This window comes from Cyprinodon tularosa, unplaced genomic scaffold, assembly GCF_016077235.1.
Source record: "Cyprinodon tularosa strain WSP-4 unplaced genomic scaffold, ASM1607723v1 ctg189, whole genome shotgun sequence".
Taxonomy (NCBI): Eukaryota; Metazoa; Chordata; class Actinopteri; order Cyprinodontiformes; family Cyprinodontidae; genus Cyprinodon; species Cyprinodon tularosa.
In genome coordinates, this window is record NW_024038669.1 from 2,153,523 (window position 1) to 2,179,966 (window position 26,444).

The 26,444-nt window shown below is 40.7% G+C and overlaps 1 protein-coding gene across 3 annotated transcripts in view; it reads right to left on the minus strand.

The window, feature by feature from the left end:
- Nucleotides 1–7,960, minus strand: part of slc39a10 (solute carrier family 39 member 10) — a 54,148-nt gene extending 46,188 nt beyond the window's left edge. The window contains exon 1 of one of the 3 annotated variants that reach the window (XM_038282922.1): nucleotides 7,762–7,909. The gene's annotated coding sequence lies outside the window, so the exon portion shown is untranslated. Of the gene's footprint in view, nucleotides 1–7,761 lie in introns of all 3 variants that reach the window. The other 2 variants (XM_038282921.1, XM_038282919.1) reach the window with 2 other exon arrangements.
- Between the last annotated feature and the right edge of the window lie 18,484 nt (nucleotides 7,961–26,444).

Below are 26,444 nucleotides of genomic sequence, written 5' to 3' on the forward strand. Positions count from 1 at the left end.
AGGGAACAAAACAAATCAGTTTTAAAGCCACAACATAACCAGTGCTAAGTCTTTTTTGCAGCCATTTTCCTTTGTATCGTTTTCTTAGTATGTTTGATTTGGTGATAAGTGGAGGCGTTGCAGAGACAAGGGTGGAACTAAACTGAGAATTACCGGCTGTTTCTCGGTAACTCGATTTTGACGCTTTGTGTTTCGCGTTTCGCATGTGCGACTCCACTGCCTTAAAGGAGAATTCCGGTTTTTAACACTTTTAGCCCATTTTCTGTAGTGTCCAGGATGAAATCGAATGATCGACACCAAAATTTTGACAATTGGTCCTGTCTCTGCTTTTTGGCTCATTTAGAATCCACCCCTGGCTGCTTCAGAATAGCTTCCATAGTGCATGTCCGATAATGTCCTTAAAACAACCTTAAACGTTCTTTATTTAAAATATGCTACTCACCGGGTCGTCAGCGCTGTTCAATGACGTTCCAAAAAAAGTTTCATAAAGAATAAACGTTCCTGTAGTGTTTTATTTAGCATTTTGTAAATCCCATTGAGTTCTGTTGGAATAGTCAATATTCCCCTGCCACCGGAAACGGAAATGGGGCCTGTTTACACAGTTGTAGTCTTTTCGCTTCACTCTGTGTACTCCGACGTCGAGGTGCTAACGTCTATGTTAAACACTTTAAAAAACTCTGAAAATGGAATACGAAAGGTGGATTCTTGATTCTCGACGTCGGAGTACACAGAGTGAAGCGAAAAGACTACAACTGTGTAAACAGGCCCCATTTCCGTTTCCGGTGGCAGGGGAATATTGACTATTCCAACAGAACTCAATGGGATTTACAAAATGCTAAATAAAACACTACAGGAACGTTTTTTCTTTACGAAACTTTTTTTGGAACGTCATTGAACAGCGCTGACGACCCGGTGAGTAGCATATTTTAAAAAAAGAACGTTTAAGGTTGTTTTAAGGACATTATCGGACATGCACTATGGAAGCCATTCTGAAGCAGCCAGGGGTGGATTCTAAATGAGCCAAAAAGCAGAGACAGGACCAATTGTCAAAATGTTGGTGTCGATCATTCGATTTCATCCTGGACACTACAGAAAATGGGCTAAAAGTGTTAAAAACCGGAATTCTCCTTTAATTCCCATCGTTCTGAGCTTGAATGACTTCTTGCACAAAATCCACTGTGTCTCATGTATGTTCCCTGGTTTTAGTCATGGAGAAAACTCTTGGCTGGAGACAATTTTGGTTACATTTACACTTGCTCATATTTTCCAGACAAAAAGTTAATGGTGCATCTCCCAAATGTCCCGGCCGCAACAACGCTTTTATTGGTTGCGCTATCAGGACGGAACCAATAATGGCGAGCTGTGGTTTTTTTTTTTTTTTATAAAAAAAAAAAAAACATTGTCAATTTTAACGTTTTATTTAGATTACAAAAATAAATCATAATAAAAATAATCCTATTTATGAGGTTTTAAAAATTGAGACCTACGATAGACTGATTTAAGACATTTTAAGACCAATTAAGGCCTTAATTTTATTTTGAAGAATTCAATGCCTTTTAAGACTTTTTAAAGGAATAGTACACCCAAAACATGATTAGCCTTCATTTTCTACTCACCCCCATGCTGAACAACACCCTGGAGTACTTTTTTGATATCTCAAATGCATCTGGAGATCTGGGAGGCTTCTTGCTGTCTGCTGACATTCAAATAATGGAGGTCTATGGTGTCCGAGACAGAAAGGTCCATAAAAGTCCACAAAAAACGTGTCAATATTCCTCCATACTGCTCGTCCAATGTATTCCAAGTGTCCTGAGTGGGTAGCATCCAGAATTTACTCGAAACGAAGTCATTTAGAATGTTTTTAGAGCATAAACAGTAGTGTATAGGATTTCCTGAAAGCGCGCACATGCGCGTTCACGAGCCTACGAAAACCGCGGCAGACCAAACCAGATGAAAGTGCGCATTCAGCGTCTGCTCTGCCAATAATGCAAGCGTAGAAGAAGAAATGTGCTGTTTACCTGTGCAAAGAAAGAAACAACGAAAGAAAAATGTCTGAGGACTTCAGTGTTGAGGAAGAGCATGAGTTCTTTGCCGAGCTGAATGCGCTGGTTTGGTCTGCCGGCTTCCGTAGGCTCGTGAACGCGCATGAACGCGCTTTCAGGAAATCCTATACACTACTGTTTATGCTCTAAAAACATTCTAAATGACTTTGTTTCGAGTAAATTCTGGATGCTACCCACTCAGGACACTTGCAATACATTGGACAAGCAGTATGGAGGAATATTGACACGTTTTTTGTGGACTTTTATGGACCTTTCTGCCTCGGGCGCCATAGACCTCCATTATTTGAATGTCAGCAGACAGCAAGAAGCCTCCCAGATCTCCAGATGCATTTGAGATATCAAAAAAGTACTCCAGAGTGTTGTTCAGCATGGGGGTGAGTAGAAAATGAAGGCTAATCATGTTTTGGGTGTACTATTCCTTTAAGGACCTGCGGGAACCCTGTATATTTGATATATATAATTTTTTTAATGCATATTTTAAAATTTTTGTACTGGTATCATTTTAATATTCATAATAGTTTGTAGAGGTCATCAAAGGTCAGTGAACATCTGTCAATGCTGAAACTGTGAATTTCATATAAATTATAAGTTGCTAACCTATAAATATGAATGATTAAATTTTAACCTGAAAAAATGACAGCGGCACAAACGACAATTTTTGCTGCACAAACCAGCAGAAACTGAGTCGAGTTAATTGACACCCAGCTGGTCTGATTTGAAGAAGGTGGGGGGGCTGGTTGACCTTTGATGACCTCTAGAGACATTTCTTTATATCTTTAAAATGACAGCGCCAGAAATGGAGATTTTTGCTGCACAAACGGACACCGATTTGGTCTGATTTGAAGAAGGTGGGGGGGCAACTTCACTCAGTTTTGTATGAGCTATGAGAACAGCACATTTTAAGCAGGGCGTGCACGGGGAGAAATTGGTTTGTTCACACTCTTGCGCGCACATTTTTTTTTTTTTTTACTGGAGAGGGCGGGTCTTTTAAAAATCCTCAACAATACCTTTAATCTCCTCAGTGTACACGTCACACATGTGACACATCATCTGCTGAGATGCAGGAAAAAAAGCTTTCCCTCCTTAAATTTAGTCTTTTATGGCTTTTGTTGGTCACATATAAAAGGCTTCAGAGAAAACAGATTTTAATATCCAAAAAATCCAGTTAGGAAACACTCATACCAGAGTTTTTGGAAAACAAAAAAAAATCTACCCATAGGGCAAAGCAATGTGTCCGTGCGCGTCTCGTTTCAAGAAAGTCACGTGACCAATATAGGAGTCGTTTCTAACTGACTGACTTACTAAACTGTGTTTAAAAACGTAACTGTCAACATGATGCATCTGCTAAAAAATGTGTCTCTTTTGCAGTTTATCATTAAAATTAGGGATGCACGATATAATATCGGAATATACGAATATCGGACATCGGCCACCCCACTGATATTTAACCCGATATTTGATCAGCTTCTGAGTTTCTAAAGTCTAATAAAAAAAAAAAATACTACTTCTTCTTCCTCAAAAACTTCTTTTTTACAGACTTAAAAACTTCTAAAGACCAGGGAAAAAATATTGAAACATTAAAATATCACAATATCTTCATATGCTGATATATTGCCATTTAAAAACACCATATCAATCTCTTTTACTAATGAAATATTGCTATATGTCATCGTTATGCTACGAAATCCCCCGAAAATTCACGAAATTTTGCCATATTTTTATATGTTGATATATTGACGCGGTATTGATCTATTTAACTAACAAAATCTCACAAGAATTTCCAAAATATCACGAGAGTTTGTAACAGAACGATGAAATTTCACGAGATTTTGAAAGTAAAATAGATCGATACCACGTTTTTAAAAATCAATTTGATATCAGCATATGAAAATATATTTGAGTTTATTATTTTTCAAAGTGTCAGAAATGGATAAAAAAACTGCTATTTTCAATGACTACTTATTTTTGTCCAGCTTTAACATCGGTATCGGCTAAATGAGTTTTAAAATATCTGCATATCAGATATCGGCCGAAATCCCAATATCGTGCATCCCTAATTAAAATTATCAATAATTTTGGAGCAGCCTAAAAGGAATAGGAACGTTTCAGCCGTTGCTTGTTTTATTTTAATTTTCTCGTCGTTCCATCCTTTTCCTCTCCGTTATCACTCAACTTATCTGAATTAAAGTTCATTTCAAATTGACTATTAGTTTTCTTATTGTTTTTACTGTACTTGTTTTAAAAATATGATTTAAAATCCTAGCCCACAAGCATCCTCATTCACGTTTTCCCCTATATTTTACGTTGTACGTTTACATTATTCATTGGCTGCATCTAAAAATATCAAATAGATTTTCAATTGAAACATAGATATAAAATATTATAACCTACAATAACCAAAATTATATAATTTTACTAGGTCATCAAATCAATTCAGTTTAGTCTGTCAAATGAGCTGCCTGTAGTGTCTTTAAATGTCCAGCAGGTGTCAGTATTTGGAGAGACAGCATCAATGCATTTTGTTACCTTGTCTAAACATTTCAAGATGCCCCATTAACCGATCAATACTTAAAAGGTTGGAAGTAATCGCTTCGATCCCCACAGCCTCCACTCTGGGTCCCTGAGTAAGACCCTTAACCCCTGACAGCTCTCCTCGGGCCACACCATAGCAGCCCACTGCTCCCCAAGGGGATGAGTTAAACGCAGAGGTAAATTTCTCCGATGTGAGATCAGTAAAGTTCAATTGCTATATTATTAAAATAAGTGTGAAAACTATGAGCACAAAAGAAGGTTCATATTAGAGCTACAACTATCATTTATTTTAGTATCTGATTAATCTATTTTTTTCAACTAATCTAAATACCAAGAGGGATACAAATAAATATTTATAGCTAAATAATTATTGGGTGTTTTTTTGCAGGGGCACATTTTTTTTATATTTTCAAAACACTTTACAGTATTTTATTATTTATCTTTTAACTCTTCACTATTATGTTATCCTTATCTATGTTTTTAAGGTCCATATTTGTGTGATCATTTTTCTACAATCTTTTTGCTGCTGTAAACACCAGAATTTCCCCATTGCTAGACAATAAAGGGATTTTCTATTTTATTCTAAGTCTTTAGCCAATTATCGTGTCAGCCCTAATTCATATATAATTGATTAAAGAAGCTATGGGCTCAAAATTAGTGATACAAACAGAACCACTGAGGCTCTAAACAAATTGGGTGAGCCCGTCTCCCTGGCTGTGTGTTTCCTGGATGGGGCCGCCTTTTACAGTTTTCTGTAACTCTGCTTCCGTCTCCTTGAACCCCAGTCGTCCTCAGCAGATGGCCGCCCACACGGAGCCTGGTTCTGCTAGAGGTTTCTTCCTGTTAAAAGGGAGTTCTTCCTCTCCACTGTCGCTACAAGCATGCTTAGTGTGAGAGATTGCATTGGAGTCAATGATTTGATGTAATCAACTGGTTTGCCCTAGATAGAAAACTGAATCAATCTGACTGGATGATCTGGTGAACTGTGTCTTAAGTTGTGTTATTAACTGTGTGGGATAATAACGATCGTTACAGTAGCATATATATATATATACAGTGTTGTGCCTGAACGCGTTCATTGAACGAAAGTTCATGAACTCGTTCATATTTTGGGCGAACGTGAACTGAACGTACTGCATTATTGCCTGATGAACGTTATTGTGAACTCGTTCATTCTGGCGTCTGTGAACGGCACGCTCTCTCAGTTCAACTCCGTTCAATAGGTTGCCAGATTTCTATAAAGCCCTCCAGGCGAAACCCCGGCTAAATCACACCGTAAACAGGCCTTAATATGTAGCGGGAAAAACACCCAATCTGGCAACACCAGCTACCAGCCTCGTAGCCTACAGCCGCGTGCGTCATCAAAACAAAATGCAGCGTGGAAGCCACAGCAGCATGGAGGCGACTTAAAACAGGTTTATGACCAGGTGGTCGGTGAGGATGATGGCAACAAGTTTGCCCGCCGGCTTTCAGTAAAAAAATCCGCACTTCAGTAACCTTAAATTCCTACCTCAGCCTGGTCCCTCAGTTTGTATTAGTAAAATCTTCTTGAGCGGAGGTCTTCAACAGGGGATCCGCGACCCCTAGGGGGTCTACGGAGGTACTGCATGAGGGTCTGCATGGTTAGTTGATATTTTTATATTCCCCCCCTGCATTTATTTTCCCCACTAATTGAAATGTCTTTAAATACTCATTAACATGAAATCAACACACTGTAGTAAACAGATAAATGGAGACAAAAGATGTCTTTCAGTCATCAGTGCTCACATTCAGCGACACACAGGAGCTCTTTCAAGCTGGGCACCGTTTCCTTCACAACAACCAGGAATCAGAATCAGAAAAACTTTAATAATCCCAGGGAGAAAATAATTTCTTTACATTACTCCATCTGTAATAGAGTGACTATAGGACACAATTTCATACAATATATATAGTTAGGGGGTCCCCGCTCCATCTCGCCATCAGTTTGGGGGTCCTTGGTCTGGAAAACATAGAAGACCCCTGTTCTTGAGGGTTTTACTATCCATGTAACTTGTTTGTTAAACCTGCCTGGTATAATTTTCCAGGATTCCAGTATTACATTTAGTATGTATTGAAATGGAATTTCAAATGGAAAAAATTATCAAAATAAAAAAAAAAACATTTGCACCTTAAAGACTACTTTCCTATTTTTCTTTTAATAATTACTCATAAAAAAGACGATTCAAGCAGCACATTTTTCCTGATGTTTTTGAGAATATACTGTAAGGGTGAAAGCTGCAGCTGCTACTAGTGTGAAGTGAATGGACAGCAACAAAGCATTAAAACAATGGGGAAAAGCTGTCCCCTCAATGCTAATGTAAACCCTGGATGGATAAGGATTCAAAACTGGATATGAAGATGAAATCTGACGCACAGTTTCAGTTACAACTGATAAAATAATTGCTGTCTGTGGTTCTACAGTAGGCTATGGTGTAATTGAGCAATATATGAAAAAAAAAAAAAGAACTATGAACTAGTTCGTTTTCTGGAATTGTGAACTATGAACTGAACTAGTTCATTTTAAAATGTGTGAACTGAACTTTGAACTAGTTCACGTAGAAAGAGAACTTTCCCAACACTGTATATATATATATATATATATATATATATATATATATATGGAAGGAGGTGTGAGCATAGCCTCCCCAGTATGACCATTTCCACAGTCAAATGAAAATGAACTGTTCCTCCATAAAAGCCCTGGAAGCAACACATCAATCAATAACCCACGCGACCAATCCATGGACGACACGTGGTGCTGCATACCTGAGCAAATCTCTTCTGCCCCAAACTAACTGACACAGATAACAGCAGATAAACTATAAAACTCCAGACGACGGAGAGTAAGATAAAGAAAGATAGAGGGTAACACCGGTCCTCTTCTTCTACGGCAGCTTCAGTCACTAAGAGCCGGTAAAATCAGCAAACCTCATGGCTCGCCTCGTGCTAACGCTAACCTTCACCAACCACAGCCCAACCGGCTAATGCTAGCTAGCAGAGGACCGTGTGGAAACTAGACGGTGTTTCCGCGGGGAACAGCGGGTAATTTACTGCCCTCGGTTGACTCTAAGTGCCTCTAAATGCGCTCCGTGATCCCAGCTACTAGAGTCCATGTTGGGGGAGTGAATGAAAACAAACGCTTTACCTCACTCGAGTGCCGTGTGCATCTCCTTTCCGCTCGGTACCAAAAAATCCTGCGCAAGGCTTTGGACGTTAGAGAACTACAGCTCAGCTTATTCACCAACCACACTTACGGAGTTTCCTTAGATTCACGGAAGGGGTTGGGCCGTTGGTCTGTGCAATCTTCGTAAAGCCACGGAGAAAGGACACGCGCTGAAGCTCATTCCCGCGTGACCGTCTGAGCCATCACGTGACTGAAATAAGGAAGCGTGAGGCTGCACTCTCTGACCAGCATCTGAGTGCACCTGCTTACAATCTCATTTTCGGCTTTTAGAGCCTGAATTTTAAAATGCAGACGTTTGATTTTATTACTGAATGAGGTGCACCTGTAAAACAGAAAGGGAAAAAATAGAAATAATCAGGTTAAAATAACATTATAAAGAAAAAAAATATAAAAATTTAAAAAAGAAAATAACAAAATACTATCAGAATGAATAAGATTCTCCTTCAATTTTAATTATTATCATTTAAGATTATTTTAATATGTTAGGCACAGATGTATATTACAGAAATTATTTCAACCTAGAAATCAGGGGCGGATTTAGGAAATTTGGGGCCCTAGGCAAAGACAGGCAGGAGGTCCTCTTAACTGAGAAGACAACACATAAAATAGACCCATTATACAGATACAGACATTTTGATAGTATAGACATCCATTATTTGTTCTACGTTTTATCCCTCTCTTCTTGTCCCTATTCTTGTTTTCTTCTCTATGTTTTGTACTCAGCTGAGTTTTCATGCTGTCTCAAAAGGAATGAAAGATTATTTCCAAACACTAGGCTCACTTAGCTGATTGCTCCTTCCTGTGTTTTCAAAAAGGCTGCGGCAAAAGTAAATAACCCAGTCCTTCTTTTCACTCTAGACAAGCCATGATCTGCTTATCTGTTCTTCATTTTTAATTAGAATGAAATAATAGCTGCATGAATCATGACAACAGAATCTACTTGCTCTGGAGAGCAGAGTTCTGTGCTTTTATTTGTTGTTGCCAAAGTCCACTAGCAGAAAAAAGTATCTACATCTGGTACTAGGCTCTTTTCTGAAATAAAAGTACTATAAGGGTCTGAAAGCTGAGAAAAGTGCTCTTCGCACCATTTTTTTTTTCCAAATGGTTTTCTGCTGTCTGTCTGGACCTTTTTGAACATGTGCAGCAAGTGAACTGATCCAACATGGTGGATGCTGAAGGGGGGTGGGGGGCTGAGACACACTAAATATATAATATTAAAATATAAGCATTCTGGTGGCATTTTAACAAATGGATTTCTATCAAAAACATAATTTTTATGCACAAATAAGGGATAGTTGTATTAACCATACATGTAAACAGAATTCTATGGGGCCCCCAGGAACTTGGGGCCCAGGACAACTGCCTAGTATTGCCTAATGGTAAATCCGCCCCTGATTTGATCACTGCTGCACTTTAAGAGAAGGGAAATGTCATGAGAACTTTATGAAACAAATTTCATTTTGTATACACTGACAGTGTTGTGCCTGAACGCGTTCATTGAACGAAAGTTCATGAACTCGTTCATATTTTGGGCGAACGTGAACTGAACGTACTGCATTATTGCCTGATGAACGTTATTGTGAACTCGTTCATTCTGGCGTCTGTGAACGGCACGCTCTCTCAGTTCAACTCCGTTCAATAGGTTGCCAGATTTCTATAAAGCCCTCCAGGCGAAACCCCGGCTAAATCACACCGTAAACAGGCCTTAATATGTAGCGGGAAAAACACCCAATCTGGCAACACCAGCTACCAGCGTCGTAGCCTACAGCCGCGTGCGTCATCAAAACAAAATGCAGCGTGGAAGCCACAGCAGCATGGAGGCGACTTAAAACAGTTTTATGACCAGGTGGTCGGTGAGGATGATGGCAACAAGTTTGCCCGCCGGCTTTCAGTAAAAAAATCCGCACTTCAGTAACCTTAAATTCCTACCTCAGCCTGGTGCCTCAGTTTGTGTTAGTAAAATCTTCTTGAGCGGAGGTCTTCAACAGGGGATCCGCGACCCCTAGGGGGTCTACGGAGGTACTGCATGAGGGTCTGCATGGTTAGTTGATATTTTTATATTCCCCCCCTGCATTTTTTCCCCCACTAATTGAAATGTCTTTAAATACTCATTAACATGAAATCAACACACTGTAGTAAACAGATAAATGGAGACAGAAGATGTCTTTCAGTCATCAATGCACACATTCAGCGACACACAGGAGCTCTTTCAAGCTGGGCACCGTTTCCTTCACAACACCTGTCCCATCAACCAGGAATCAGAATCAGAAAAACTTTAATAATCCCAGGGAGAAATTAATTTCTTTACATTACTCCATCTGTAATAGAGTGACTATAGGACACAATTTCATACAATATATATAAATAGGGGGTCCCCGCTGCATCTCGCCATCAGTTTGGGGGTCCTTGGTCTGGAAAAGAAGACCCCTGTTCTTGAGGGTTTTACTATCCATGTAACTTGTTTGTTAAACCTGCCTGGTATATTTTCCAGGATTCCTTTTTAGTATGTATTGAAATGGAATTTCAAATGGAAAAAATTATATAAAAAAAAAAAAAAACATTTGCACCTTAAAGACTACTTTCCTATTTTTCTTTTAATAATTACTCATAAAAAAGACCATTCAAGCAGCACATTTTTCCTGATGTTTTTGAGAATATACTGTAGGGGTGAAAGCTGCAGCTGCTACTAGTGTGAAGTGAATGGACAGCAACAAAGCGTTAAAGCAACAATGGGGAAATGCTGTCCCCTCAATGCTAATGTAAACCCTGGATGGATAAGGATTCAAAACTGGATATGAAGATGAAATCTGACGCACAGTTTCAGTGTTACAACTGATAAAATAATTGCTGTCTGTGGTTCTACAGTAGGCTATGGTGTAATTGAGCAATATATGAAAAAAAAAAAAAGAACTATGAACTATGAACTAGTGCGTTTTTTGGAATTGTGAACTATGAACTGAACTAGTTCATTTTAAAATGTGTGAACTGAACTTTGAACTAGTTCACGTAGAAAGAGAACTTTCCCAACACTGTACACTGAGTATACAAAATGACAATAAATGTTTAAGTCATTTGCACCCATCATACCTAATAAAATACACCTAATGCGTTCAGTTAAATCAATCTTATTCATGTGTAGTTTTAACACATTTGAATCCATTAATAATTAAATTGTCAATCATACAATCATGTGGTAAAAACAGTGGCTGTTTCTCAGTTCATTATAAAACGAGTACAGACTTGTGTCCTCGCCAAGTATGTTCTTGAGAAGAACCCAGGAAAGTCTACACTTGGTGAGAACGGGAACACGCAGCTAAATATGGGTCATTTGGAACAGAAGCGTACTGATGACATCACCACACGCTCAGCTCGTCTGGAGCTGCATTTCACCTAGTCTCTAGTCTAGATAATAAAAAATTCTTACTTTTTTAATGTATTGCGGGAATAATAATGAACACAGCCAGATAAACACAAATCAAATGAACATGCAGAGAGAGGGCTGCTGCAGACGGGCTGCGATTAGCCCTGGTTGCCGCAACCCTGAGAGGTCTGCTGGTTGCCATGGTCCTCTAAAATTCGGAAGTTGTTTTTAAAATGACGCATTAAATCGGTAAATGAGCCATATAGTGGCGTTTAAAAGTATAATGTTTTCACCTCAAATGGTATTAAAACATAGCCTCGTGAGACCATCCTGATTTCGCGAGTTTTTAAGATTTCGCTCGCTAGTCAGTCTGGAGACTCTCCGTTGAAGAAAATTTGGAGCCGTTAACCAAACGAACGTCCAATCGTCGTTGGCTTTGAGGCGGGTTGATGTGTGACGCAACGAGAAGCGTGAGAGTTCAGTCTAAAGAACACTAACTAGCGTTAGCGTGGCTATCGAGCAAGTTCGATCGGAATTACAGAGTATTTCCGTATTTCCGAGTATTTCACTGAAAGAAGAGCAAAACACTGCTCTGGAGGCTTTTCTCAGAGGAAAAGATGTTTTTGCTCTTCTCACGACTGGTTTCGGCAAGAGTAGCCTGGCTGTTAGTAAGTCATATGCTTCGTTGATCTGATTGGTTTATTTGGCCCGTCTATCACCAACATAGGCCAATCAGCTAACCAGTATTTTCGCCCCTTCCCAAAATTACTTCAACGGAAGGTTTCCAGATGGATACGCGGAGCAAATCCATCTGGCTGAGTCAGGTTAATTAAAACATACTTCTATTAAACAGCAGCAACAGAAAATAACTTTGAATTTAATATTCTGAGCTCTGTGAACGCTCCATTGGAAGCTGCTGCTGCCGCAGTGCATGCTGGGATAGCTGTCAAACTCAAGAACGGACAAGTCTGCTCTGATGCATGCTGGGTAAAGAGGGAGGGGCTAAAGCAACATCCGGGGACTTTGTCTCTTCTTGGTCTGCTGTTCTTGTGAATTGGAACAGAACTAGGCCTGAGGCTGATGAAGTTTCACAAGCACATCAGATTGAACAAGTACACATATTGAGAAACGGCCATAATGTCTCTACACCTAACGGATGGCATTGAGTCACTGACCTTGTAGCAATCCCTCATCCTGAGCTGGCCTGTGGTGACAGTGGCGAGGGTTGACTCTCTTCTAACAAAAGGAAACCAGTAGACCAAACGTCAGCGTAAGCAGTCATTTGCTGTGACAGGATGAAGGTTGAGAAAGCAAAAAATATATATAAATATTTACTTTTAATGGTAAGGAGAGTAAAATCACTTTTGTTATGATGCATTTTAAATGAGCAAAGCTACATCAGAGACTGAGAAAGCTGGAACTAAATCTTTAAGTATGTGTTTCTGTTGGGCTCCATTAGTGGCCAGTGAGTCATTGTTGCCAGTAAAAACAAACAGGTGACTATCAACATTAGAATGAATGACACAGACCCTGATTATATGGGGGATTCCATAAATATAACATAGCACAATGTTATGAGTATGTGCTTATTTTAAACTGCAACACAAAACCACACAGGGTGATTCAACACAACATGTTAGTTAGATCAACGCTGTGTCGCTGTTTGGATTTTAAACACAAAACACTGTTGCTGTTGGGTGTGAGGAAAAAGAGAGAGTCTAAAGATTTCGACGCTCCTTTTGTTTCATATCTCCTGTTATTGACCCCAGTCAGTCTTCCAGGATGTATTATTTCTGTACATATGATCACATCTTGGTTAGTCTTTGATTACTCTGGGAACTTCTCTACAATTCTATCAGCATTTAGCTATAAAACATATATACTGAAATAGATAAAAACCCTTTTGTGTTTTTATTTTTGTCATTTGTTTTTTATTTGTTTCAATTTCAACTAAATTATTGGTATTTTATGTTTTTTTTAAAAGGCAGCCCAGACTGATGGAAGTTAATTGAAACTAGATGAGTTAAAATTAGACTGTTCTGCAGTGTTTTTACATACCCAGGTATTAACTTATTTCAAGATACAATCAAATGTTTACAGGTCAATGTAAAATAGTGCATATCGATGCTCAGTGTGGGCTGCTATTGTCAAAAATTCATCAATGTATCTTTAGAGGGTCGGATCCGTCTCTAAATTAGTCATGTGACCCAAATGGACATTTCACAGCAGTCTGAGCTTTCACTGAACACGAGAGCGCACTCAGCTAAAGGTGCTATGAGCCTTACCTGATCAGACTTATTTTTGGATTTAATTTAGAGGGATGAATATATTCTTTCTTTAAAAGAAACTCCATAACTCAAATGACGTTATTTTGAGCTTCCACATCCGTCCATGCGGACTTCTTGTGGACAGAATTTCCCGACAGTAGCAGCCTTTCAAAATGGCCCTTCCCAGTCAAACGCCAGCCGAATGGCAGCCTACTTCCCTCCAACTCCCAGCGAAATCCCCTCCAACTTCCAGCCACTGGAGTGACACCCTCTTGCTTTTTTTATTTTAAACTCTAACCCCACCCTTTCACTGAATTACGGGGTCTGACCAGGAGATGATGTTTCTTTTTAAATCTTATTGTCCACAAATCATGACAGAAAAAATTATTTAAGTACAAATATTTATGTTTTAAAAGGAATTGTAGGGGACCAGCCAAGGGCCCATCAAAGAAAGCAGGGAAATTTTTAATGGATAATAGTCTAGGAAAATGTGTGACCAGCATGGAAAACATGCCGGTCAAACAGCAGCACCTGCTGGTGAGGGTTTGCAAATGTAAACATGCAGAGAACTTGTGATTTAGCTCATAAGTATCACCACTATCAACAGATTGTGGAAATACTCCAGGAAATAAATTACTGTCACTCTTGAACTGCATGAGGAGGCTTTTATAGAGTTTTCTATTTTCTTCAGTAGTGCCGTTTTGTCAGCTTGCTGTTTGTGCTGAACAAGCCGCCCTCCTGAGCTGCAAGTAGTATAAATGAGAGCATAGAGTTTGGCTGTGTTCGATTTCAGAGGCTCCTTCCTCCAATAACCCGGTCTAATTGAACTGGATCCTTCAAGGTCCGTAAAAATAAGGAAGCCGTAAGAGTTGTGGCTGTGGATTCAAACAGGTCCAGCCTTCTCCAGCTAAGCTCTGTCGCTTAACAATTGTGACAGTTGACATACAAAGCAGGCGAAGAGTGGATACCGATCTTCTCACTACTGTTCTGGGTGCTAATAACATTTTCGATGAACTTCAGCAGCAGTACCGTTGTTGCGATTGTCTGCTTAAATGTCAGCTAAGCCCATTTGCACAGACAGATAAAAACCTTTCAATAAACCAAACATTATGCGCCACATTTCTGACTCAATAACCATTTAAAACAACTATTTTCATTTATTTCAGATGGAACTATTCACATACTTGTATTTTATTAACTGCATTTGCAATATTCACCACTGTTCAATGCCATTTACCTTTTTCTTCTGAGCTGCCGTCTTCCTTGGACTTGCAATGAATCATGAGATACCCTAGGCTATGTAGGATATATCGGACCCATCCTTTAAAATGGGCAAAAATAATTGTGAGCCACATAACGAGGAATCTTCCAATCCGAACAGGCCACGGTGCCACGCTATGACATAATCAGCTGACAATCTGGCCTTCAGAGGACGTAGCCGCTGAATTCAAACTCAGCAGCTTTGTTCCTTCTGCCTATAGACAGACATGCGCACAGAGAGCACATCCCCCAACATCCCATTATTTAACACAACTTCGCCTCTAGACAAACTTTGGCATATAGTTGGAGCAACCAAGTCTTCTAAAAGACAACATGCCGATGGGGAAGAGAGGGAGGGTGAAGAGAACATTTATTGAAGACCGGGAAGACTGTTTCGCAAGTGACTGGCTTATTTATGATAATGATGCTAAGCTAATGCGCTGCCTAGTGTGTGACAAAAAAGCAAAAGAGAAAAGACACAAAAAATTTGCATTCTGGAAAATAATTGTAGTAAATACCACATTTACTGGATTTCCATGTCTCAGATACTCAACCAGGCCTCATAAGGTGTTGGGTGACAATGTAGGAAAATACTGGTTAGCTGATTGGCCTATGTTGGTGATAGACGGGCCAAATAAACCAATCAGATCAACGAAGCATATGACGTACTAACAGAGCAATGACGAAGAGGAGCCAATTGATAGTTCAAACTCTTGCCGAAACCAGTCGGAAGAAGAGCAAAAACATCTTTTCCTCTGAGAAAAGCCTCCAGAGCAGTGTTTTGCTCTTCTTTCAGTGAAGAAATACTCTGTAATTCCGATAAAACTTGCTCGATAGCCACGCTAACGCTAGTTTCATCGGCTGAAGCCGCCATGTTCTTTAGACTGAACTGTTGCGCTTCTCGTTGCATAACACCTCAACCCGCCTCAAAGCCAACGCTGATTGGACGTTCGTTTGGTGAACGGCTCCAAATTTTCTTCAACGGAGAGTCTCCAGACTGATTAGCGTGTGAAATCTTGAAAGCTCGCTAGATCAGGATAGTCTCATGAAGCTAACATATTCTTACTTGTCACTAGTTTTGTTACAATAATCATGTTTTATTTTTACATTTTAAACAATTATTTATTTGTATTTTTTGTCTCATAAAGGGCTGTTTAACCTGTAACCTGCATCAAAGCCATTGAGTGTTTCATACATAACTCATTAAGATGACCGCATCTGAAAATTAATTTCTAAATGGGTTATACGTTATGGGACAGATTGCACACCTTCACTGTTTGTCTGTCAGTGTTTGTGGAGCATTTAGACACCATGAGACCAAACATGGAGCTAATTTCCGTCAGGCCTGGTTCTAGCTGGGCCTCCTTCCCAGCTCCTCCTCTTTGCTCTCCACGCTTCTCCTCTCATGTCTCTCCCGATCAGAGGGAGATTAATTTCTGGTGATTGGCAGCCATTTTCTCACACTTCACTCCAGTCATGTTGCCCTAGGGTCTCTGCCAGTCGTAAAGCAATGCTGAAAGTGCCACTGTGGCTTTTACTGTCATTTATCCGGTACCCTGCCTCAGCAGACGGACGATGAATAGTGCCAATGACCACGATGAATTATGAGCCAAGCTCAGCCCTGGCCGTATATGTATGGCCCAATGCAGGGAGTCATTTCCTACTGCAGTGACTCTTACTGAGATTCCTGAAGTAAAATTTCCTATATTGGAACCAAAGTGGTTATGGTCTGCAGGTGCAGCTGGCGAGTGTATACAAAACAAAATTTCAATGCATACAGCTTTTCAACATTGAATGAGCAGCTAAAAACAGAGAAATGAACATTTATCAAGTGCAGCATTGATCAGAATGTAAACAGTGTAGGAGAAAAGGAAAACCAGTTTAAAGTCATGGTGCAAAAGGCATTGATATGGAAAGGCTCAGTGCAGTGCAAATAAATAAATATGGTGCAAAATGCAGTAGAAGGGATTATGAAAAAAATCAGTAATCGAAATCAGTAGTAGTAATAAAAAAATCCGCAATAGGGATTATGAAAAAAATTGCCATTTTGGTTCTACAAATAGTCTTGATTAGAGTCTCAAAAGTTCAACATGGTAAATGGCATGTACTTATATAGCACCTTTATTCAAGACAGGAGACTTGACCAAAGCGCTTTACACTACATTCATTCACCCATTCACGCACACTGATGGTGGCAAGCTACATTGTAGCCACAGCTGCCCTGGGGCTCACTGACAGAAGCAGGGCTGCCATACACTGGCGCCACCGGGCCCTCTGACCACCATCAGTAGACAATGCAGGTGAAGTGTCTTGCCCAAGGACACTGAAAGTCGGAGTCAGGGCTTGAACCGTCAACCCTTCGATTTCAGGGCAAACTCCTACATCCAACGCCACTGTCGCCCTACAGTCGCCAACTGTCTAATGGCAGCAGGGAAAAAGGCTGTTGCAGAACCTGCTGATCCTACAGGAAATGCTAGGAAGCCTTTTCCCAGAGGGCAGCTGGGAGAACAGTCCATGGTGGGGGTGTGAGGGGTTGTTGATAATGTTATGGTCTCTGGACACGCAGCGCTGAGATGAAATGTCTTTAATGGAGGGAAGAGGAGCTCCGATGATCCTCCCTGCTGTTCTCACCACTCTTCACTTTCTTCCAGTCTGAGATGCTGCAGCCTCCACACCACACAGTGAGACACCTGGTCAAAATGCTCTCTATGGGGCTTATGTAAATAGGATGGATAGGTGGGGACAGGTGGATTCTACTCATCCTACACAGGATGTACAAGCACTTTTGTGCCCTTTTGACCAGTGAGGTGGTGTTTCCAGTCCAGGTGAGGGTGTCTGTGATGTGCACCCCCAGGAATTTGGTGCTGCTGACCACCTCTACAGCTGAGCTTCCTGAAGTTGACGATGATCTCCTTCGTCTTCCCCACGTTTCGGATCAGGCTGTTATCTCTACACCAGCCCACTAGCTGCTCCACCTCCTTTCTGTAGTCCTGGTCATTGTCATCTCTGATGACGCCCACCACAGTGGTGTCGTCTGCAAATTCCAAATGTGATTGGTGGTGAACCTGGTAAGCAGTCATGTGTCATCAGGGTGAACAGCAGGGGGCTCAAGACGCAGCCCTGAGGGGCGCCTGTGCTTAGCATGATGATATTAAAGGTCTTCTGTCAAACCCGGATTTTCTGAGGTTTATTGCTGAGGGAGTCTAGCAGTCAGCTGCAAAGGGGTGTACTGAAGCCCAGATGTTCCTCTTTTCCTATCAGATTCTGTGGGATCATGGTGCTGAAAGCTGAATTGAAGTCCAGGAACATCATCCGCACGTTGGTGTTTCCCTCCGGATGTGTCAGGCTCAGGTGAAGAGCTGAGGAGATGGCATCCACAGTGGGGCGGTTTGAATGGCTTGAATTATGGAGGGAGTCTGGAGATGACGTGTCAATAAAGCATTGACTAGGATAAAGGAGAAGATGTTAATTTTTTTTTTAATCACTCAGTGGTTATAGTAGGGCTGAGTTTTAATGAGTGGACATGTCGGCAGCATCCTGAGGCTATGAGCCTAGAGATCGGAGACATGATGTTTTTCTTCTAAGGGTGTTTTATACTCTCTACAAGTAATTCAAGTTTCTTTCTGCATATCGTGTGTGCTTTTTTGAGCCACGGATCTGTAAACTTTCACCATGGTTTCATATTAACATTAAAGCTTATAGATTTTGTTTGACTCCCTCACCATTTATGAAACCATATTACAAAACTCTGTCTTCATCCATCCTGAATGAGTCCTTCTGCTGGAAAAAACGGGCCTCTGGGATTTGCAATCTGGAACTCGTGTGTAGTTGTGCATGTTCCTGGCACATAGTTTGCTGATGCACTGCAGTTCTGGCACAACACAGGAGCCTTGTCCTGGAGGGCAGCCAAAGACAGACAGAAGAAAAGGGTGAAAAGCAAGAGAGGGAGAAGTCCAACTTGTAAGAAGTTTAAAATATCAGCTCATTAGCCACCTGTACACCTCTCTAATGAGGGCTCATGGATTTTTCATTCCCTTTAATCGGGTGGAGCTTGGAAAAAAAAAACCCAAATGCACTTGCTCACTCTCCCCTCAGGTCTGTTGTACCTGCAAATGCTGGACACACATACAACGGCAGTAATAAACCAACAAACACCCACCTCAGTACAAAGAATGTGGATTGATGTAACGGGGGGAGATAGTTCAGCAAGACCCAGAAGCAGCAGTCCAGCCCTGTAAAGTTGCTCTTTAAACAGGTCCTGCTGTACTGCAGTTTCTATACAAAATAAAAAGCTTATCAGGAGAAGCTAATAACCCCTCTGTTTTATTATGCCTACTGGTTTTTCACCTCAGATTTTGCCAGATAAATGGTTAATATCTCCAAGTCAGAGCATGAAACATATTTAAAAGGGCAGAGCAGGAATTTCAGACTTTTGCTGCTATTTAGCATACCATAAACAGTTATCAGTTAAGATAATTGAACTCATGTTGGAGAAATTTACTTCTGCATTTAACCCATCCCCTTTGGGAGCAGTGGGCTTCCATTGTGCTTCACCTGGGGGTTAAGGGTCTTGCTCAGAGAGTGACAATCTGTGGGAGTGGGGCTCAAACTCAGAACCTCAGGATTCCAAGCTCTATGCCATAACCACTAGGCCACCACTTCCCCACACAACAGCGAACGGATTGTTTAGAATGAATGAATAAAGTTAGAAACAAGGTTGTGATGCAGGTTAGTGTTTCTGATTGATTTTAGGCCAGCAGTGAAAGCCTTGAAAGCCCTCACAGCCCACCAATAGTATAAATATAGGTGAAAAAATCAGGGTAAGGGTTAAATTACCTGAGTTCTCCTTGATCCTGCTAATGATTTGATTATTTCACTCAGGTGTGTGGGAACAGAAATCTAAAATGTGCAGGGAACCAGAATTCGACGACTGAAATGAAAGACTCCTTGTTTAGAGCATAAGAGGCAGACATTATGCAATTTTATTGTTTCCACTGACTGGCTTACGGTTGGAGGTATGGCTTGAAACCTTTAACCTGACTCCGCCAGATGGATTTACTCTGCATATCCATCTGGAAACCTTCCATAGAAGTAATTTTGGGAAGGGGCGAAAATACTGGTTAGCTGATTGGCCTATGTTGGTGATAGACGGGCCAAATAAACCAATCAGATCAACGAAGCATATGACGTACTAACAGAGCGATGACGAAGAGGAGCCAATTGATAGATCAAACTCTTGCCCAAACCAGTCGGGAGAAGAGCAGTGTTCCAGAGCAGTGTTTTGCTCTTCTTTCAGTGAAGAAATACTCTGTAATTCCGATAAAACTTGCTCGATAGCCACGCTAACGCTAGTTTCATCGGCTGAAGCCGCCATGTTCTTTAGACTGAACTGTCGCGCTTCTTGTTGCGTCACACCTCAACCCGCCTCAAAGCCAACGCTGATTGGACGTTCGTTTGGTGAACGGCTCCAAATTTTCTTCAACGGAGAGTCTCCAGACTGATCTGCGAGTGAAACCTTGAAAGCTCGCGAGATCAGGTTGGTCTCACGAGGCTATGAAACCTTACCTCTAGCCTCCAGAATCTCCAACCAAGATCGCAGAAAAATCAATCTTGGCTAAGACAATTTTATATTTTATATATGGACTACTACATGAGCTTATTTATGCTTGTTTTGTGTGTTTCTAGATGAATTTGTGTGACGGATCAGCTAATTTAGGTTATTTTTAGTAGTGTTTTTAGATGTGTTGGACCTAATTTATGTTAAAGCCTGAAAATCAAGACATTAAATCACTAATACTAAAAAGAAACTAATAAATCAATATAAACAACAAGCATGTTTTTTTTTCTTTTTACTCCCTCTCCCTACATTGTGAAACACCCTTATATAAAATCGTTATCTTCAAAACTAATTTGTAAGATCTTTCCTGGACAGATTCTTGTTGTCATCTTGATCTGATAAGCAACAAAATGAAAATGTATCTCATGGTTCCTGTCAGACAGAACTCTGAGATGTGGGAGCAATGAGATGTCAGTGCTTCAGTTTGCATCAGTGTTTAAACTCTGTCAACAAATTGCAGGTTCAGAACGACAACACAAACACAACAAGCAGGGAAATAAGGACAGAATGATGGTGCACACTTTTAACAGCTTTGGGTCCAGTGGACCCTCACATCGGGGTGTAATATGGTGATGCCCTTCACTCTCAGAAAACAAGTGAATATCATAGAGCTTAAGTAAAAAAAGTACTTCTATGTCTTTTTCTTTTATGGATAAAAAAAACCTGTCCCACACACCTAATACAGAGCACCTGCCTGTTATGGTTCTTGCCTTTTGGGACTTTCACTATCTAAGTAATTCTGTTTTATTGATCTTTGATTTATTTCCCATTTTGTGTTATATTTGAGCCAGTCTTTGTTGCCTCTCTGTTCCCTTGTGCCTGTCTCCTTTTCCCGAGCTCCCTTCTAGCCTCTTCCATCCACACATGCTCCGTAGTATCTGATTACCCCAGTCTATGTTCTGTCTACCATATATACTCTCCCTGTGCAGTTCTTTAGTGCTGGTTCCTTGCTGTTGTTAGTTGCTTCCTCATCTCTGGCTCCACACGTGAGTTTTCCCTTGTGTTTGCTGTTTTTTTGGTTCTCAGTATTTTTGTGTGGATTCACAACTTCTCTGGAAACATGAGTCTGCAACCAAATCCTCTTCCCCAAGTTCACGAGTCAAATTCCCACTGAGCCTGAACTAACCGCTGTGTCTTCCCCTCACTTTACAGTTCCGGTTGAGCAGTGGCAGAGCAACACTTCTCCCTCTGCCAAACTTCTTCAATAAAACCCGTTAAACCTTTTCCTTGGTCTCTCTGTTCGGTTTTCTGAATTTGGGTCTGAACTTTGTAACATCATGACAGGTTTTTTGTTTGGAAAGCTTTGTTGGTTGTTAAAAGTGCTACATAAATAAAGTGTGTTGGATTAAAGCATGCTTGGGTTATGCAACAGCAAGACCCAAAAGCTAAATAAAAATTATATTTTAGAGTAATCAAAGTCCCTGTAAGGAGCCTATGCATCTTCGTGGCTCTGTACATTAGTCAACATGTAGAAATGTGTCAGTTAAGGACACAGGTTTCATCATCTTTAATGTTTATTAAGTTAAAAAGATTTATAAAGGCTTTGCGAACCAATAAAGAACATCATCAGAGGTTTTTCAAGACTTCTTCACAAAGGAAAAGAGCTGAAAGGCTCTATGCATGATCCAGTGTTCAGAATATCAGAGCTTAATTCTTTCAACCCAGTCACACAGGAGTCCTTTTGATTCCTGCCTGACCTGACATTTTCTTAAATCCAACCACAGCTCCTCAGGTCGATAGCAGCTGTAGTGCAATTTTTTCTTATTTCTAAGAAAAAGATAAAATAAATCCAACATGTTCAAAGGCATCCTACAGGAGGTAAATCGTTTCAAAGGTTCTCAGTGTCTCGTATCTGCATGGCAGCACCTTCTAAAGGGAGGTATAATGTGCTTTTAATGACAAGACTACGTTGAAGAGGAGCAATTCACAATATCGTACAAAGTGTTCTACATGTTCTGTTATAAGGTAATATGCTTGGATCCTGCTGGATATTTAAAAGGCACAGATTTAAATGTGTTGCATAAATACACTAGGTGAATTGAAAATGTGAATATCCTGCATATGCTGTAATCATCATGCTGCAGCATATTTTCCCACAGCTTTTATTGTTGTCTCCTCTGAATTCCCGGTGAGCTGAGCTAAAATTTTGTTTTAATGTGTCGTTTACTCACATCTGGTCATATTAGAGGCTGAAAGTGATCAGCATCAGTGCAGCTGAATCTAAATCAGGGCTCTCATAACCCATTCCTAAAGGACGGATGTCCCAGAAATCTTTGATGTTGTTTTTTTTTGGTCTAATTCAATGCATGATATTGCACCAATTCACAACAAATATGTCTCAAGCTCTTTTCAATTAAAAGGTTCATTACATCCTGTAAGAGCCAGTTAATGGGGAGTTCATATAGAATAATAATTTAGATTAAAAATGTATAAATATGCTTAATCTACTTTTAAGAAATTCATGATGAGTATATGTTCTAGAATGTATAACTTAGTTAATACAAAAGGATACTTTTATTGTGAAAAGTAATTTGGCTTCCACTACGTAATGCGTAACATTAATATTTTTCTAGTATTTACGTTTGAGTTCAGATTGCAGTTGGATACGGTGGAAGCAGCACAATTTTTTGACCGATTTGTACCGAGCCTTTTCACTTTTTTCTGTAAGTGTACTTTTTTGAGTTCTTCAAGTAAACATCATAAAAGAAGACTTGGTTTCAGTCGAGTGATTCAAATATTGGCTGTTAGAGAAACTGCAAAGGTGGTACAACGAACTTTTGGGACGCAGAGTGCCACTACATAAAGTCAAAAAATGTTCTAATGGAGCCTCGTTTCTTCTTGACTGGACAACGCGGCTGAGGAGAAGAGAAGCTCGCGCCTCGCTGAGGGTTAAAAGGAGAAAAAGAAGCTCACGCCTCGCTGAGAGAAAAAAAAGGAGAAAAGAAACTCGCGCCTCGCTGAGAGAAAAAAGAGACTGAAACGGGTAACCCTTTGAATGATTCTCCTAGAAAAGGTAACGAAAAGGCTTCTTTATCTTTGAATATTGACAAGAAGAGACGTTATACGGATGAATGAAGGAGCGCTGACGAAAATGAAAGTTAAAGCCCGTCAGTAAAATTCCACTGGATGCAGATAATTGTCCAGACGCAGGTGCATGTCAGTAACGGATTCGGTCAATGTGGAGCTTTTGTGAAAGATAAACAGTTTGTTTGCACTCATTTAGAGAAGAAAGGCAACGTTGAAGTAAGCACCAAACTCTGTGCCTGTTTACTGCACGTTAACTCCGTGATTAAAAGATGGCTGAAGGAAATACTGACACGCGTGGCGAGGATAAATTGGAACAGAAGAGAGAGCGCAAGTTAACTGAGAAGGGCGCTGAGGAAAGATTACAACGGTTCATAGGATTACGAAGACGAGCGTTAGTCATTCTAACCAGCCAAATTAAAGAGATAGAGACATTGAAGTGTGATGCTCAAAATGTGGAAAGTGTTCAGCTTAAGATGGAGAGCGATTTTGCACAGTCTCTAAACGAGTTTAATAGGCTCAATATGGAAGTTTATAATCTGTTGTCTGAGGAGGAAAAATTTCACGACCAAAATAATTGGTACGAACCTAAAATGGATCAGATAACAGGCTTCATGAAAGAAACAAAAATATGGCTGACAGGAGTGCATGATTCCACAGAGGGGGAAAACCTGATAGATGAAGAAGATACTGTTTTGCCTAGTGACAGTGTTTCACAGATAGGGTCCAGTAATGTTGCTAAAGCACACTCTCATGTAAGTAACATTTCCAACACCTCACGTGTATCGTCCACACGTGCACGTCAAGAAGCAGAGCATGCCGCTCTGATGAAACGACAAGAAGCGTTGAGGAAAAAACAGGAGCTTGAATTCCAAGAAATTAGAATTAGAGCAGAAAAGGAAGACTTAGAACTGGAGACGGCATTAGCTGAAAGCCAAGCAAGAATACAAGTGCTTAAAGAGTATGAAACATTGGAAGAAGACAGAGCTAGTCACGTGTCAGTGCAAAAATCAAGAAGTGGAAACATAAAGAAGGAAAGAGTTAGCATGTCACTACCGCAACATGCTACAATGAATGTTCGAGCATCAATACAAGCGCAGCGCACACAAATACCACAACTACCACCGCCAGTTTCAAACCAAACCTCTAGAACACAAACAGGGAATGACATTGTGTCAGTCATGCAGAAGCAGAACGAAATAACGGAATTGTTAGTAAAGCAACAACAGCTTTCGCAGCTACCAATAAAAGACATTTCCGTGTTCAAAGGTGATGCGCTGCAGTTCAAGTCTTTCATGAGAGCATTTGAACATGCCATAGAGCAGAAAACAGACAATGACCAAGATAAACTATACTTTTTGGAACAGTTCACAGAGGGTGAGCCCCAAGAGCTTGTTCGTAGTTGCGCTCACATGACACTGTGCAAGGGCTACAAGGAAGCCAAGCGTCTCCTGCATAAGCATTGTGGAGATGAGCTTAGGATCGCCAGTGCGTACGTGGAGAAAGCTCTTAAATGGCCACAAGTGAAAGCAGAGGATGGGAAAGCATTAAATGCTTACGCAATGTTCCTGATAGGATGTCGTAACTCTATGGAAGATATTGAGTTCTTGGAAGAGATGGATAATCCTACCAATCTGCGCGCATTGATATCCAAACTACCCTACAAAATGAAAGAACGTTGGCGAACAGAAGCTTTCAACCTCAAAGAACAACGTGGTCACAGGGCCAGATTTACTGATTTGGTGAACTTCATAGACCGCCAAGCTAAAATAGCAATCGATCCTCTCTTTGGTGACATATCTGATAGTCGCTCACCCATAGCTGCTAAGATGAACCAAAAAGGAAAGCAGGCCGTGAAAAAGGAGTTTCGTGGAAGCAGTTTTGCAACCAATGTTGTTCCTGAATCCAAGGAGCCTCAAGAAAGAACTGCCAGGGTCAAGCCTGCTAGCAATGGAAAAGCGGTGAACGCCTTTGATAAACCCTGTCTGTACTGTCAGCAGTCACACGCTCTTACTTCATGCAGTAAGATCAAAGGCCAGTCTCATCAAGAACGAGTGGAATTCCTGAAATCAAAGGGTCTATGTTTTGGTTGCTTAATCCCTGGACATCTCAGTAAATCCTGTAAACGAAAAATGGAGTGCAAAGAATGTGGTTTAAAGCACCCTGATATTCTGCACAAAGAAAAAGATAGCAGTTCCGCCTCACCAAGAAAGAATGATGGCGTTACTGGTGAAGAGTTGCTAGCTGCTGAGGTTCCCATCACACAGGAGTCTTGCGCCCTCACAGGGGCCGGAGAAGCTGATTGCGTGCTGTGGATAGTACCGGTGAAAGTCAAGTCGAAAAATAGTGAAAAGTATGTAGAAACATACGCCTTTCTAGACCCGGGAAGCACGGCAACATTCTGTACGGAAGACCTGCAAAAGAAATTGAATGTGCAAGGGAAACCAACCAAAATACGTCTCAGCACCATGGGTCAGGATGCACCAGAAAACCAGAAGCTCATGGATAGTCTGGTTATATCAGAGCTCCAAGTGTGTGGGCTGGAGGACAGTATGTACGTCGAGTTGCCCAAGGTGTTTACTCACAGCAGCATACCTGTTCATGCCGGAAACATACCCAAGCAGTCTGATATCCAACAGTGGCCTTACCTAAGTGAAGTGAACTTACCAGAGTTAAAAGCTGATGTAGGCCTACTTATTGGAGCAAACTGTTCAAAAGCGATGAAGCCCTGGCGCATCATTAACGGCCAGGATGGAGGTCCTTACGCCATCAAGACGACCATAGGTTGGGTTGTGAGTGGACCTGTAAGGAGAAATGAAGTGGAGAATGAAACATCTCACTCATTCGTGAACAGAATCTCGTTGGTGGAGATAGAGAACTTGTTGATCCAACAGTACAACACTGACTTCCCAGAACGTAATTATGAGGACAAGGAAGAGCTGTCTCAAGAAGACAAAGCTTTTATGTGGTCTGTGGAAAAGACAACAGTTTTTAAGAATGGGCATTACTGCGTAGGATTGCCACTCCGTAATGAGAAGCTCCAGATGCCTAACAATCGTAGTGTGGCAGAGCAACGCATTGCGTCTTTGGAAAGGAAGTTCAGGAAGAGTCCTGA